The sequence below is a fragment of the Dermacentor andersoni genome, chromosome 9 (genome assembly GCF_023375885.2).
Source record: "Dermacentor andersoni chromosome 9, qqDerAnde1_hic_scaffold, whole genome shotgun sequence".
Taxonomy (NCBI): Eukaryota; Metazoa; Arthropoda; class Arachnida; order Ixodida; family Ixodidae; genus Dermacentor; species Dermacentor andersoni.
Window position 1 is genome coordinate 93,497,169 of NC_092822.1, and position 13,272 is coordinate 93,510,440.

General features: G+C 44.5%; 1 protein-coding gene across 1 annotated transcript in view; it reads left to right on the forward strand.

Annotated features, from left to right (window-relative positions):
- The first annotated feature begins 4,915 nt into the window (after positions 1–4,915).
- Positions 4,916–13,272, forward strand: part of LOC126528625 (uncharacterized) — a 64,832-nt gene continuing 56,475 nt past the window's right edge. Inside the window, exon 1 of the mRNA XM_050176467.3 lies at positions 4,916–6,333. The gene's annotated coding sequence lies outside the window, so the exon portion shown is untranslated. The remainder of the gene's footprint in view (positions 6,334–13,272) is intronic.

The window sequence follows — 13,272 nt, forward strand, 5'->3', positions numbered from 1 at the left end:
ACAAAATGCTAAAATCTTCGACTGAGACATTAGGGTATGCGATAGATATCACTGATATCTTTTATTCGTCTGATCTTGTTTTTTCGTTCTATTCCACTCATCATAGCCACTAAAACGGCTGCGCGTACAGGTCAGTGCGCTCACGACAGTGAGGTATGAAGCTGTAAAGTCGTTAAGCAGTAATTAACATTTAACCCCGTGTTCAAAATATGGGCAATCGGGCTCCCCCACACCACTAATTGCAACGCTTCAGACGAGGCGTGAAATTAAGAGTAAGGTTCCTCGTCTTAGTTAAAACTGCTTTACATAAGAAGCACAATATGCTAAAGATGTTCGACTCGGTAATTAGGATATTCGAAAAAGATTACCGATATATCTAATTCATCTTTTCTTTTGTTGTTGTCTTGGCACTCCTCATAACCGTCGCTACCGTGGCGCGCACGGGTAAGTACCCTGGCACGAGTGCCCCACCTCCAAATTTCTCTTTCTACTTGCATTTTGGGGAAGCTTTAGCAAGGCCTCAACGCCAAAGCCGCCTATTCCAATACACGTAAAAGACAGAAATGATTTTCTGAGACGACTCTTTGGCTGTCTGTAAGGAAATCCGCTGCATTTCAGAAAACAATATAAATTCAGGTCACTGCTGGGAGCGTAATGATGGTTTAAGGCTTAAGTTGCTTGCCAAAATTTCCGAGAATTCGTAAGGTCACTGAACAATAGTTGAAGCAGGAAGTTCACAATTGCGCAACTCGGCACCCAGAACAGATAATCACAGTTTTGTGAATTGCATAGGTCGGAACATCCATAGGACTCAAATCTGATATAAATATTGTCATCTCACGCAAAGTTGTTTCTTTGTTTAAGGTTTTGCCAAAGTGCGCCACGTATATTGCATCACACTGATCCGCTTCAGGTTTCCTACTGGATGCAATTTGGAAAAACGCGATATCTTTTTTATAATTACCGAGTTAGAGGACTTCAAAGTTGATTGTTTTTTTTTTTTTTTGGAAAACTGTGATCTTCAGCAACTCTCATCAAACAATTCATGGCCTTAATCACAAAATCGGTACCAGCAATCTCTAGAGTTTATCTTTTGTTTTAACCGCAACAAAAGTGATCAAGTATATTGCAGTGGATACCGAGAAAAGCGATTTCTCCGTTAGCGTGTCTTCAGATAAGAGGCCTCGACACCTAAAGCTTGCCGTTGATATCCATATATGAGGTTCAGATAAAATTACCGCGAACTTCCGATATTCGTAACAACAGAACTGCAGCCCATGCGTGGTCACACGGAGCAATATTGGACATTGCCCATTCAGCAACCTGTGGATCTACACCGCAATGCACCAGGGTAAAACTGAGTGGACCGAATATAGAAGAAATTATACCTCAAAATATAGGCCGACTTTCAACCAATTTGAACAAACAGATCCGAGAGGTTACCCAATTCTTTCAACATATGTATTTAGGGCACTTACTCGTAACATGTGTGCTGCCTGAACATGTGTTGATGAGCGCCGAAGTCGCTCGAGGCGTAAAATCATATTTGCACTCCTCTCCCCACCTCATTGATTTGAACAGGCGCAAAATTTAGTTAGTAAAATGTTTTATTACAAATGTCGTGTCACCAAAAAATGCAATGTTTTTTTTTTCTCATTTTTTGCACATCTTCCCAAAGTGTAATCCGTTAAGTGGGTCATACACAAGCACATCGGTGCTACCACTCTGGGAAAGAAATGGTCTGCAATCGTTCTATCGCGACTCAACGTTTAGGTGGCAATCGAAAGGATCGTATCGAAATTCCGCACGCATTTTTCTCTCCATTTATTTAGTACAGCACGTCTGCTACAGCTGTGTGCTGTGCCACGTCGAGCTTCAACTAGCTTGCACAATGAGAGAGATCGTTCGCCACATAAACTGCAGGTATGTGCATGGCGTGGTTCCGTGACTGCAAAAACAATGGTCCATCGCAGCTTCAAGATGTCTTTGCAAAGCTAAGAGGTAGCAGCGAATGCAAGTTACACTGCAGTTCATAAAGCATGTTGTTTTAGTTTATTTTTCAACCATTGCCACTTTTATTCACAATACCCTAAAGCGTTTCGCTCAATTAAATCACTACTGATGTGTAGACTGCAGAAGCGTGATTCATTTAAAAGACAATACACAGTAATTTATTCTCTAATTACTTCAAAATTACGCCGTACGCCGGATGTACTGCTGGCATGTTCCCCTGAATACGCTGGCAGAACCACGATGAGCGGCCACCAGTACAATCCACCTAGCTGTGACGTAGGGTGGCTCACTGTAAGATGCATTGCCATTGTAAGATGCAGGCACTCCGTATGCTGCAGCGACTGTGCATCCAGTACGGGGGCTGCGTGAATCTCGCGCTGGCATAAGCATCTGGGAATAAGGAACGTCACTCGGAGCTTCACGCTGAGCCGCCTGTGTATGCTGCAGGTGTCATCGATGGCAAAGCCCACCTAGCGGGGCCGCCTGGTGTATTCACTTCAGCTGAACGAATAATTTAGCAGCAAGTGTATAAAAACAATCATGAAACTAGATATTATATTGTAATGACACTTTTGATGGAATGAATTGAACCATTTTTCTTGCAGGTGATGTCCGCTTAGACATATAATGTTTTTCGTGCGACGTAATTGGAGAGCATCTCGTAGGCTCTAACAAATATGGTCAAGGTGAAAAAAAAAACCGCTTCACTGACTGGTTTTATGTACACTCGTCGTTCTTTTTTTTCTAGTGTTTGAACTCAAGTAAAATTATAAGGTTTTAATAAGATTGAAAAGAATGCTCTGTGTCATGGAGCTTCTAAGCAGAGGGCATAGAGAGCAAACAATGCAGTGCGTTCTCTTATTTAAATATGCTGATATCTTAATTGCGCAGTCCGTTGTCATAAGTGATTGCAGCATGAAACCATCCCGATGCGATCAAAGCGATCTCTGAGGTAGTTAAATGGTATAGGGAAGTACCAGATGCCTAATATATCCGACTCCGAAATTATATGTGACAAAATCACCACTGAGATCAGTTTTTTTTTTTTTTTATGTTGTCTCCACACCGATCATAGACGCTCCAACCGGAGTGGCCATGGGTAAGTACCTTAGTCGAGTGTCCGACCTGCAAATTTCTCCTCATGTATTCATTGGAAAATGTCTGAGTACACTGTCGCAAACATTTAACACGGTATTCAAAAGGCTAGGACATACATTCCCCTCTCCAGCCCTGTTTTACGAGAAGGTTTTCAGCAGGTACACAGTTCGTAACGGTCGTTCACACCTTTGCGAGTATACCGGGTAAAGCAGGACAGGTTGATTTATATTTCTCGATTTTAGCGAAGCTTTCTACCTTGTTTCAAATTCTAAGCTTACCAGAAGGGTTAATGTCCTCCCCCTATCCTGCTTAATTCAGTTACAGCGTATTTAACTAATCGAGTGCAGTTTGTTGTTATCGTTCCAGAGTTTTGCGTGCCTAACGGGTAATGAGCCTTTTCCGACCCTTATAATATTTTTACTTCTTATTTATAACATTATTACCTTGGTTGAGCACTTTCACGCCAAAATTTCATACAGGATGTTTGCGGATGATTATGTTGTGTTCACAAGAAATCAATGCCACCAATGAACAGTTTACTTTTAGTACAGCATTCCGTGTCTTGAACTGAATCAGGCTGACGAACACAAGTGATCAAAGTGTAAATGTAACCAGAAACTCAGTTCAAATTCGCATATGCCTAATATTTGTGACTGAGCGTTACGTAAATTTCGTCTTCTAAAGCATAAACTAAAACACGCTACAGCAAAACTGAACTTTTAGCTTATTCTTCCATCCCCAGACCTAAATTGTAATACGCGTGCATTTTTGGGATCCTTACACAAAAACAAACATTGACGCGTTCGGGATGATACAGCCGCAAAGTTGTTCCTCTTATCAAAATATGAAGTATCAAAAGCTGTCCCGCACCACTAACGAAAGAACACGGCATCCCAACGCTCCAAACAAGGCGCAAAATTTAGAGTAAGGTTTGGCGTCTTAATACCACGAGCTTTACCGAAGCCCTGTGACTACGAGATGAACTCCACGCAACCAACTCTATACAGCTAGAGCAGTACTAAGAAGCACAAAATGCTGAAGGTGTTCGACCCAGGAATTAAGATACGACAGAAATATCACTGATATATTCTATACGTCTGATTTAGCTTTTCTTTGTCTTCACACCCATCATAGCCACTAAAACGGTTGTGCACACGTAGGTACCATGCAACGAGTGCCCCACCTCCAAAGTTCTCTGCCTACGCGTACATTTGGGAAGCTTAAGCTCGACTCCAACTCCAACGCCGCCTATTCAAATACATGTAAAACAGAGAAATGATTTTCTGAGACAACCATTTGGCCCGCTTTAAGGAAATCGGCTGCAGTTGAGACAAAAAATATAAGTTATAGTGACTGCTGAAGCGTAATATTAATTTATGGAGCCAAGTTGTCTACAAAAAATGCCGAGAATTCCTAAGTTCGGAGACACAGAATTGAAGCACGAAGTTTACAAATGCGCATCCCAGTATCCAGAACAGGTAATCGCAGTTGTGTGAATTGCATTGGTGAGAACACCCAAAGGAGGCAGATATGATATAATATTTGGCATCCAACGCGTATTTGTTACTATGTTTAATGCTTTGACAAAGTGCTACTCACTGACTAGTGCTGCACTTAAGAACCGCGTATCATATTGATCCGCTTTAGATGTGCTATTCGATTCAGTATTGAGAATCGTGGCATCTGTTTTCATTGTCGAGTTACAGAGTTTTAAACCTAATAGTTTTTCGTTCTAAAAATTGTGGTTTTCAGCAACTTTAATCAAATAGTTGAGTGCCTCAATCGGAAATTCGCTGCCAACAGCCTTTAGGCTTTTTGTTCCTTTTCATTTTGCCTCCAATAAAGCTGATCAAATTATGTGCAGCGAGTACCTACAAACCAAACCAATTTCAACCTTATCATATTTTTAGATAGCAGCCCCCAACCTAAAGCTTCCCATGCATATCCACATATATTATTTAGAAAAACGTACGGTAAACTTCCGATATTCGTAATAGAGCTGCAGTACAGGCGTGCTTTCATCATGCAATGCTGGACAAGGCCCATTGAGCATCCTGTGGATCTTCACCGCAATGCACTAGGGTAATTGAAAGGATCCAATATTGAACAAACTATATCTCAAAATAAAGGTAGAGGTTGTACCGATTTGAACTAACAGCAGCGAAAAGGTACTGTTAGTTGTTAGGTGTGCTGCCTCAAAGCAATGGTTTGTTTAGAGTTGAGCGGGGAATCGCTCGAGGCGCACATAAACCGTTTTGTACCCCCCACCCCGCCCCCCCGGGCAGAGGCTACATTGATTTTAACAGGCCCCAAATGTAATTCGTAAAGTGGGAATTATTACAGCTGGCATTGGAACAGTAATGGGAGAAGGATTGCCAATCTATCTGCATACCTAGGAATTCGTGACACTTTGTTCAGTTTCTTTTTTTTTTTTTTTGCTACCGCCTGGTGTAGCGACCTTAAATATTCAAAAATTGCGCCATAACGTATGCCATGACGCACAACTAAATAAAACACAATAAAAAGAAGCAAATTATTTTGCACTTCTCATTTAGAACGATCGCTTAGCTATAGAATCGGCGCACGCGTCCTGTTTAACATCTTCGCCTTAAACGCAATTCTCAGCACCTTTCTTAAAGCATGAGTAAACGAGTATTTGTACCACATATCTGATAGGGTGGAATAAAAGTTAATATTAATTCTATTTGACCTCAGTAGACGGATTTATTTTTCTGAAGAGGACTTGCTTACTTACTGCTCCCTAGCCAACATGGTGCAGAATTGCGTCACCATTTATTTTAGCACTATTTAGGAATACAAATTCTGGTCTTAAATACTTCCATGCGAAGTTCCGTCTAAATAAATAACGACTCTTATCAACCTGACGTACACCCATGAGGAAGAGGCCATGGTGTCAGCGAAGAATTTAATATTTTGTTTCTTTTTTTTTAGCGCAGCTCCGCAAAGTGTAATTGGTTAAGTGCACTCCATGGGTGAAAAACTGGCACATAGGCGCTACTACTCTGGGACAAAATTGGTCTCCAAACATGCTATCGCGACTCTACAATTAGGTGGCAATCGAAAGAATCGTATTGAAATTCATTACGCATTATTTCTCTCCATTTCTTTACTACAGCATTTCTGATGCAGCCGTGTACTGTGCCACGTCGAGCTCCATGGAGCTTCCACATCGAGAGAGACCGTTCACCACATAAACTACAGGTATGTGCATGGCGTGCAACAATTTCATCCAACGTGTGCGCTGTTTTCGAAATATGGCCGTTGGTATTGAACAGCGCCAGGAAATATTATCAAACCTTTACGACCATACGCAGTCATTCTTCTTGAAAAGGCAGTTGTCACACCTGCTGCTTTACTCTTTTGAGATACGACAAAAAGAAAGCAATCTCCCAATGGGAACACAACGGCATGCGACTGGATATCAATCAATCAATCAATCAATCAATCAATCAATCAATCAATCAATCAATCAATCAATCAATCAATCAATCAATCAATCAATCAATCAATTAATCAATCAATCAATCAATCAATCTATATATTTTCTTAAAGAAGGAGGAGATAGGACTAAAAGCTTAGACAGCTTGACGAGGTCCCGACCCCTTGTAAGTTGGCATAACAGCAAGATGACAGCGAGTCATACACAAGAAATGAAAAAAGCATCACAATGTAACGGGTAATACAGGGTGAAACAAGACGGCAAGAAATAATCAACACTCATAAATAACAGTGGGCAACAAAATTAGGAGAATAAGAAGGCATGGTCTAGTCTTGCAAATAAATAGGTTGACAAAAACGTTTAATGCGAGAGTTTCGGTTTCTGGAGGGACCAAAATTTTGTCGGTCTAATAGGTTTAAAAGCGAAGGTAATGTCTAATATAAAGATTGCTCGTCATAGGAGGTTCTTGAGGTGGGTGCGAACTACATTTCTTTATGTCGGGTCTGTCGTATATTTGTATTTCTCGAAGTTTTGTCAGATGAATTGTATCAGCAATGCCAAATTTTACGAAATCTTTGTAGCACAACATCAACCTACAATTATAAAAACAAAGTACAGGAAGAATTTCATATTCAGAAAAGAGTGGTTCTGTGGAGTGCGTATATTGGACATCAGCTATGTAACGCACAACTCTTTTTTGTAGCAAATGTAGTTTGTGCAAGTTTGTTACACCAGTGGTACCCCACACCATGACGTAGTACTGAATGACAGATACCACCACAGCATTGTATAGCATTATTTTTACCTTGGTCGGAAGTAAGCGACGCAGATGAGCTATAACACCAATGCAGATGACAATTTAGATTGGAGATGATCAACATGCTCATTCCAGGTAAGGTGCTTTGTAAAACGCACCCCAAAGGCATTACCACTACTCTCGATACGTGTAACAAAGTAATCGCTATTGAACGTGCTCCTTGCTGTGAATTTTCCTTTAATTTTAAAAACGCCGAGAAACGCTATGCAAAGACGAGACGGAGGCATCGCATGTGCTTGAATACGACTGCACTTTGCTAGACGTAATGATAGTCTAGCAATAACTAATAAAACGTACTGCATTTCTAAACCGCCTGTATGTGTCCTTCATCCTATGGCTGTTTCATTTCTTTGTCGTATCATGAGAGGCCAACAAACCGACCCCAGGAAAACAGGGGAAATTATTTGTATTTAAATTAACTAAATGATAAATTAATGGCAAAGAACGTGAGTATTGCTAAGACACAGCTGTTTTACAATTTTATCTTCAGGGATAATGGCAACCTGCTGTTCTTGATATGAGAATGCCTGCCAAAGGCGCCCCAGCCCATTCTTATTCTTCTGATCATTTCAGTCTCATGATTCGGATCTGCGGTCACTACCTGCCCTAAGTAGATGTATTCCCTCATCACTTCCAGTGCCTCGCTACCTATCGTAAACTGCTGTTCTATTCCGAGACTGTTAAACACTACTTTAGTTTTCTGCAGATTAATTTTTAGACCAACCCTTCTGCTTTGCCTCTCCAGGTCAGTGAGCTTGCATTGCAATTGATCCCCCAAGTTACTAAGCAAGGCAATATTATCAGCGAATCGCAAGTTACTAAGGTATTCTCCATTACCTTTTTTCCCCAATTCTTCCCAATCCAGGTCTCTGAATACCTCCTGTAAACACGCTGTGAATAGCATTGGAGAGATCGTATCTCCTTGTCTGACGCCTTTTTTTATTGGCATTTTGTTGCTTTCTTTATGGAGGACTAGGGTGGCTGTGGAGCCGCTATAGATATCTTTCAGTATTTTTATAGATGGCTCGTCTACATCCTGATTCCGTAATACCTCCATGACTGCTGGATAAGATGGAAGTGGCAATTCGAAATTGCGCAATAAAGAGGAGAAAACTATCCACAACCCTACTACGTTTGTAAATTGGCCCACAAAGACCGACTTACTCCACCTTTCTTCCAGCGAACTTGGAAATTGCGCCACTGTAAAGCTAAGCTCCACCCGAGCAGTTTGCCGTATATATGTGACATGCTAGTACGTAATGCGACGCAGCGCGCTTAGAATAAGTCACAAAACCTGGCAAATATTAAAAAAACAAAAAAAATCATGCGAGCTGTACGCAACAAGCCGCAATCAAAATTGCATTGAGGCATTTTACCTTCAGCCTACATCTCTGAGTACCTAAAAAAACGAAAACACCAACTCCTTCCTTTCTCGAGCGCTCAGCTGTCACGTTTTCGTGAATCTAAACATCAAACTAACTAAAAACATCTTGCCATACCACAAGCAACGATAGCGCTCCTGTCAAATAAAACGCGGCTCGTTATGAACTCTCGCAAAAGTATACTTAACCACTTGCACAATTGCGCGGGACTTTTTGAAACTGTAGGCAACACTGACCCTGTTCGCCTTGAAATTTTCCCCGTAAACTTTCCACTTGATTTTGGGTATCCAACCAAAGCCGAAAATGCTAACAATCTATTTTGTAGTATTTCTCACGCTTCTAAAGCGTTCAATATTTGCAACCTGCCTTTCTGATTTCCGTATTCCAAGCACCAAACGTACCCTATCAGACGAGCTCGATAAGGTCGCCCATTCCGGCATTTTCGTAAAGTGCAGTCTCCAAAAAGGCAAAAGCCGCTAATTCGCCTGACACACCACGTGGCTGTAGGACAGCAGCCTCCAAGCGCTAGCAGAAGGGTACCTTCACAGACCCGCGCGGGCATCGTCCCTTTATGTGATATGCGGCTGCCTTTCTCAATCCCAACCAGTGACCGGCTGTTGTAGCAGTCTTGGGCCTATGCCTTTTCTCCAACATCTGTTCTGACTTATTCGAACAGCTTAGTGCTCGTTCGAATAGGTGAATTTCGGTTGCAGACTGGGTGAACTTGCCGCCTCCGTACACAGTCGGCCCAACCGGCCGGGGCCCTCCGTGTCTTGTTCGCGAAAACCGCTGTCGTCATTGGAAACTGCTTTCACCTTGCTTTTGGCTACTAACGCATTTGACTCATCATTGCACGCAGCTGCCTCGGGAATCGCTCCATGGCGCCATTCTGCTCAATAGGGGATACGCCTAGTTGTTGCTCTGAAAGCTCCCATTATGAAGGATTTTCCCCGTTCCACCAGCGTTTGCTCCGACCTATTCCAAGAGCAATAGGTGACTTACTGTGGCAGGCTGGTCAAAAGTTGCGCCTTCGTACAAACTTGACCATTCGCTGAAATCTGTCGCATATACGGCTTCAACAGGTCCAGGTTGTGGCAAATTCCACCCTCTTCTCACACCTGCTGTCTATGTGGCGTTTTTCTCCGCAGTTGTAGCTGTAGAGAAGGATATGAACGATATACTGGGTCGTCCTCCCAAGCGCTTTCTAGTTCGTCGTCCTCTTCAGCGCATTTTGCTCGGGAAATGCCGTTCGCGCTCGCAGCCCGTGCTCTGCCTAGACTGTCGCTCCTGCGCTGCCCTTGGTCCAAACACATCTACGTTTAGTGGATAATGATGTGCCCTCAAACCTCCCACGCTTCAACTTCGATCCCGAACCTTGTTATCTACCATGCACTAGGACGCCTCCCAGAAAACACCTCCTCCTGCACCGACCCCATGTCCTGGCGTACCTCATAACCACGACCCTGCCTTCAATAGCTCAGCATTCACTGATGTGGGGAACTGGCTCATCACATACGAGAGGGTCAGCGCCCATAACAAGTAGGACGAACCAGCCAAACTGAACAATGTACTGTTCTATATCGCGGGCGCTGCCAGCCTAGGGTATAAAAACTACGAAGTACATTTCCCGATCTGTTCCGCCTTGGAAGAGCACCCCGCTGTTTGTAAGCTGCGGGCCGAGCAGCGCTCGAGGGTGCGCTCTCAGCAGCCGGGTGAATCATTCACTAGTTACATTGAAGACACCCTGGACCTATGCAACAAAGCGAACTCCATCATGGCGCAATCTGACCGGATCATTCATGTACTGAAAGGTATCGAAGACGACGCCTTAAACATGTTGCTCGCCAAGAATCCTCGCTCCGTGGCCGAAATCATGACATTGTGCTAAAGCTATGAAAAGTTTCGGCGGCAGCGGTCGTTCATCCGTCACTCTTCATTGCGCGGCGGCCCATCGCTGGTATGGCTGCAATTTCGGTCTGCGTTGCTCAAAGAAATGAATGCATTCGTCCGTGAAGAGGTTGCCCACCACCTATCATTGCTGAACTTTACGCAGCCGCAGCTATGCAGGAGCACTCCTCGCGTTTTGTGCCTCCGCTCCGCCGCACCATTGAGTACGAGATCAACCTGGCTTTGCTTGAGGTCAACCAAAATCTTCCTGTGACTGCACCTCTCAGCTCCGCAGACGTCGTCACCCGACCCCCACAGATCTGTGCGGCTGCACCAATAAGCTACGCCGATGTCGTCGCCTGGCCCCAACCACTTCCACAACGTTCGCCTCTCAGCTACGCCGACGTCGTGTCTAGACCCCGATCGAAGCCCGCCGCGCAACCATTCTCTTAGCCGCCACTTACAACGCCTCCTGTGCCATGGATGGGCCCTGCCGCAGTGATTAGGTAGCGCACTTCGGACAGTCGACCCACCTGGTTTGCACTTGGCTACGCCGGCCACGTGCCGCGCTCTTGCAATCGCGTGCAGCCTTCCAGCGCCGCATGATACCCTATAGGGCGTCTTGTCGATTTTTCACGCACATATGATGACCCACCTTCTGACTCTTGACCGGCAGTACGCCCGTGGCCCGTCACTCGCAGTCTGCGTGCTCCACATCGTCGCTCACTATCCCCGATGCGGCCTCGCCCCTTCGCTCCCGTGGAGGTAAAGCAGCCCTCGCAGTCAACGAGGCACGGGCTGCGGCGCTATCGAAATCTGAAAGCCTTTAACGAAACCCATCGAATCTCATAAACGTGTTTGTGGACGGTGTTGACGGATCTGCGCTTGTGCACACTGGCGCCGCTGTTACAGTTAGGACCCGGCAACTTAGCCGTGTGCTTCGAAAAGTGACGACGCCACAATCACGACTATTCCGCCCAGCGTGTTCACCCCATAGCGGCGTGCAGCGCTTGTTTTGCCAATGTGGAGGTTCTGTACGCCGTCGAATTCATCATTTCCTCATGTTCATATGAGTTCACCTTAGGCTCGGATTTTCACACCCGCCACAAAGCGGCGATTTATTGCGCCCGCGCCGAAATAGAACTCTAGCCGTTTTCAGACTTGACACTGGCCGCTGGCCGACAGTCTTCGCACAAACTACTCGTCAACGAGGATACCAAAGTCCCTTAGAACTCATCCACGATTGCGGTAGCCTCTCCGGCACCACGGCTCTACTTTCTCCATCCGGCCGCTTTTGCACCCGGAAAGGTCTGTTGCTACCTTTTCCGACCGTAGACGTCATTGAGGGATCCAGTGCTATCTTGCTTAGCAACCTGTTCCCATGCACTGTGAAGATGCTGCGAGGAGAATCTCTTGGCAGTGTGGAAGGCATTGAAGGCACGCACGTTACGGACGTGCCCGATGACATGCACTGCGCCACTTACAGTACGCTCAGTGCTATGTCTACGTCTGCTCCGTGTACACCACACAACATAGAAGACCCCAAAACGAACACCACGAGGGAGCAATGAGAGGCACTGCTCGAAGACCTGCTCAAGCTGATACAGAGAGCTGAGAAGATGGCAACAACCAGCGGAGCCCTGGACTGGGGGCCCCGACCATTAGCGAGTCTTCTGATTATTCTTTAAATAAAGTTTATCTATCTCTCACCCTGGGATGTATTTGGTTTCTGTCCATTGGTGATAACCTTACGCCGGCTCAACATTCCCAGCTTCGGTGACTGTTAGAATTTTGTTCTTCTTTCGACGTCTGACAACCTTCCATGGGTCGGACGTGGGCTGGTACGCATCGCATCTACAATGGCTCACACCCACCACTGTTCCAGCAGAACTGTCTCCCACACTATCTCCCACAGACCGTCGTGCAATTAACGAGCAAGTTGATGATATGCTTCAACGAGAAGTGATTCGCCCTTCGAACAGATCATAGTCATCAGCTGTCGTCCTTGCTGCGAAAAAAAGACGGTGCAATACGGTTCTGTGTGGACGCTCGGGGCCTCAACAAGATTACTCGCAAGGACGTTTATCTTCTACTGCAAATTAACGATGACACTGACATCCTACAAAGAGCAGAGCTCTTTTCTTCGCTTGACCTGTGCTCAGGGTATCGGCAGGTACCCATGGCAGACGACGAAAGACCAAAGACACCTTATGTCACCCTAGCGGCTTGTACGATTTTAACATCATGCGTTTTGAACTTTTCAGTGTATGATCGATACCATTCTGTGCAACTTCAAATGACGTACGTACGTACGTACGTACGTACGTACATACATACATACATACATACATACATACATACATACATACATACATACATACATACATACATACATACATACATACATACATACATACATACATACATACATACATACATACATACATACATACATACATACATACATATTGCTACTCTTTTTCTCCCGCTTTGCCGTTTGTCTTTGATCGTTGCTGCTTACTGCGAGAACTTCGGCGCGTCCGATTAGCCTCGCCACCAATTATGCAGCTCCCTCTTTTTGACCTTCGAAATCGGCAGGATCTGCTAGACCGAAG